We start from the raw sequence: 4,378 nt of genomic DNA on the forward strand, positions 1-4,378 counted from the left end.
TAATAGAGAGCAGCAAACACCAGCCAAACCCACACTAAACTGAGATGCACAAATGGTGAATTAAATGGGGTACTCACTTCCATTTCCTAACTACACTCACAGGAGACAGTTGGTGAGACACGACAACACACGGTCATCAATTAAATACAAATACAACAACCCTACAATGCCCCAGAGATAACAGACCATTTTAGCTCACACAAAGAAACATGAGAAACTGAATCAAACAAATGACCAAGATGCTGAGCCAGAAAACATTTGTGAGGAAGAAAAAGTAATGGAACTGAAAAACAATTCAAAAGAAATGATATTTAGGTACCTTCAAATGATTAAAAGAAAGATCTAGGAAATCAAGGCAAACACAGAAAAAACTATAAGAAGAATTCAGGAAAACACTACAGACAGACAAAATAAATGTGACATTTGAAACAACACAAAACCTGCAATTAGAAATCCAGAAGATTAAAACTAAGATTTCAGAAATAGACAATACATTGAAAGGTGTAGGTTTGAAGCAATGGAAGCCCAAATTAGTGAGCTTGAAGATGAATTTTTCAATATTGGTATGATAAAAGAACAATTAGAAAAAAGAATGAAAATATCTGAAGAATGTCTAAGAGTTATGTTGAACACCTGAAGAGGAACAATTTATGGATGATCAGAATTCCAGAACAAGAAGAGATAATAACTAGCACAGAAACAATTGCCCAAGAGTTATTGGAAGAAAACTTCCTTACCATCATGAAAGATAAGAAGATAAGCAAACAAGAAGCTGAATGAACTACAAACTGGGCAGTTCCCAAAAGAAAATCACTGAATTTTCCAAAACTGAAATCAAGGAAAGAATTCTGAGAGCTGCTTAAGAGGAATAAAAAGTTACTTACAAAGGAGAACAATAGTTAAAGTGAATAAAGGTAAATACTGTTAAATGTTTGTATGAGGAGGGGATTGTCATCATTGTAATGAAGCAAAGTATGATTTGATTAATGCAAAACTGATGATCTACTCTGTAAACCTTCACTCAATTAACAATTAAAACTTTTTAAAAATAGATCATTCAAGAAAATGCATGCATACTTGAATGTGTAGGCACAAGTCCAAGGGACAGAATCAAATTGGAAATCACATAGCATGTAAAAAAACCAATGAAATGACTGTGATAAATATTCCTTATAAATTTGTGTTGTTGTAGCTAGGCTGCCCCTGATGTATACTAGGTTTCTGCTCAGGTGTTGATTAAAGCCACTTCTTAGTTTCAGGCAAATTGTTGGTGAAAAGACAATGAGTGATAATCATGGTTTTGCATATAAACCATGAAGTGTGCCTATTGGATACAAAAGAAGAATAGCTACACCAATGACAAGAGAAGATTCTTGGTGTGGTGAAATAAGTACTTGACTTGTAACTGCAAGATACGCAGTTGTAACCCATCAGCCACTTCTTGGAAACACAGGTAGCTATATGTTAGAACCAACTTGATGACACTTAATAACAACAATGACTTAGATGAGGCCTACCAGTACTATTTATAGGACAGCAAAGATTATATGGTTTTTTTTTGTGTGTGTGTATGTGTTTTTAAATTAATCTTTATGGGATGATTGAGCAGACTTACTTTTCTCAATAAGTACAACTCCTTCAGGTAAGTCCATCTAAAAGCCTTGAACATACAAATCTAAGAAGATTGTGAAAAATATAGAGGCGATGACTGACTGGCTAGTGACTTCAGGACACAAGAATTGACACAATGATAAGTTTCTTTTTATCTCATATATCACACACTTGGAGCTGAAGAAGACAACAATCCAGAAACGCCAACAACTACAGACAAAATAAGCACCAGATAAAAATCTTTCTAGCTCTTTCCAAAGAACCAGGAAAAGGGCCACCTAGCAAGACAGGAAGACAAGGAAGGCCAAGTAGAGAGCCTAAACTTCCATCCTTGCCAGGCATTGACAAAGAAGTCCAAATTGCTATGCCTCCCCACCACCACCTACAGCGTAGCAACAGAGAAATAAGGAGCCAGAAAATTTCAACCTTGATAAAGAAGCTCCTTTATATACCTCCTCTCCCACAGTGTCAGCAGACACCACGTAAGAAGCCTGAACTTCCACCCATACCTAGTGATAAGGGGCAATTCTCCTATCCCACTAAATCACAAGATCATTTTGGCCTGAAGGTCGGTTATTCAAACTCATTAGTTGCTTTCTGGTGAAGATCAAAGAGCATAGCCTTTGGTATAGCTTAAGCCTCTATGTCAAGAAAACAAAAATCCTCACCACTGGACAAGATTCTTATCAATGGAGAAAAGATTGAAGTTGTCAAGGACTTCATTCTTCTTGGATCAACTATCAACACTCATGGAAGCAGCAGTCAAGAAATCAAACGACGTATTGCAATAAGCAAATCTGCTGCACAAGACCTTTTTAAAGTGTTGAAGAGCAAACATGTCAGCTTGAGGACTAAAGTGTGCCTGACCCAAGCCATGGTGTTTTCAATAACCTCATATGCATGCAAAAGCTCTACAGTGAATTAAGAAGACCATAGAAGAATTGGTGTCTTTGAGTTATGATATAGGAGGAGAATATTGAAAGTGCCATGGGCTGCCAAAAGAACCAATAGATGTGTTTTGGAAGAAGTGCAGCCAGAGTGCTCCTTAGAGGCCAAGATGGTCAAACTTCATCTCTCATACTGTGGACATACTGTCAGGAGGGAGCAGTCACTGGAGAAGGATATCATGTGTTTGTTAAGATGAAGGGTCAGAGAAAAAGAGGAAGAGCCCCATGAATTGGCCAAGTGGCAGCATCGATGGACTCAAGTGCGGCACCAATAGTGAGGTTGGCCCAGGATCAGCCAGTGTTTTGTTCAGCTGTGCATAAAGGTCACTATGGGTAGGTACCGATTCGATGGCACCTAACAACAACAACAGTTGCTTCTTGGAAACTCTATAGAGGGTCGCTATGAGTCGGCGCTTAAGAATAGAAATAGTGGTAACATGGAAGTCCTGGTGTATTGCTGTAGTTTAAGCACTAGACCACAGTGGTAATGTGACAATCTATCCCCATGGTGCCAAAAAAGGTTTCATGGAGAGCAATAACAAGGCATCCTGGCTCTGTCAACCAGGGAAGTATCTATCAGTAGAGTCTTAGTGGGGAGCCAGAATTCAGAAGCCCCTTCCTCAGTAGTAACAAAGAAAATGCTTCCCTCAGGTGTCAATGGAGAATGAACAAGTATCAAACTTCTACCCACACCAAATAATGAAGTGGAACCCTCTACATTTTTTCTTCCAGAGCAGTGTCAGAGAAAACCAACCTAAACAGAAGGTTTTAATAAGATCAGAGCCTGGTAACATAATGCCCAAATTGTACAAGTGTCAGTCAAAAGTCACTTACCATACCAAAAAACAGGACTATCTAAACTTGATTATTGAATGATAATTGATAGATGCCAAATCTGCCAAATCTGACATGAAAGATATTGTCTGACAATTTAATTCAAACATTATACAAAATGCTTCAACAAGCAACTACAAGCATGCTTGGAACAAGTAAGAAAAAATAAATTCTTAGCAAAAAAGTAGACAGTTTAACAAAAAGCCAGGAGATGCTGTTGTTGCTAAGAGTTATCGAGTTGGTACCGACCCATAGTGACCTTGAATAGGGTTTCCAAGAGCGGCTGGTGGGTTTGAACCACTGACCTTGTAATTCAAACTGACTTTGCGGTCTAGTGAGATATAAATAGAACAAAATGAAAATTCTACAAATGAAAGATGTAATGCCATAAATAAATTTTAAAGCTCAATGGATTGAGTCAACAACAAAATTCAAAAGACAGAGAAAAATAATCAGTGAACTGAATGATAGGCCAATAAAAATTGTCCAGTCTGAACAGCAGAGAGAAACTATTGTTATTAGGTGCCATTGAATCAGTACCAACTCATAGCGATCCTATGTACAACACAACAAAACACTGCTTGGTCCTGGGCCAACCTCACAATCATTGCTACATCTGAGCCTATCATTTCTGCCACTAAAGAGAAACTAGATTAGGAACAAAAGGGAAAGAAAAGAATCTTAGAGACTTGTGAGACTATAGCAAAAACTCTAGAATTTATGTCATTGGAGTCCCATTAGGACAACAGAAAAAAAGACAGATCTGAAAACTATGAAAGGAAATAAGAGCTGAAAACTTATTAGAGTTGGTAAATGACATAAAAGTACATATTCAAGTTACTGCATAAACCCCAAACAGGACAATCATAGTAACATTTCTGAAAATTTAACGCTGGAGAAACATTCTAGAAGTAGTGACAACAAAACAGCAAAAGGATAAAAGGGAATGTAAGGAGCAACTCTACACATACAAACTTCCAAACTTA

This window comes from Chrysochloris asiatica, unplaced genomic scaffold (assembly GCF_000296735.1).
Source record: "Chrysochloris asiatica unplaced genomic scaffold, ChrAsi1.0 scaffold00019, whole genome shotgun sequence".
NCBI lineage: Eukaryota > Metazoa > Chordata > Mammalia > Afrosoricida > Chrysochloridae > Chrysochloris > Chrysochloris asiatica.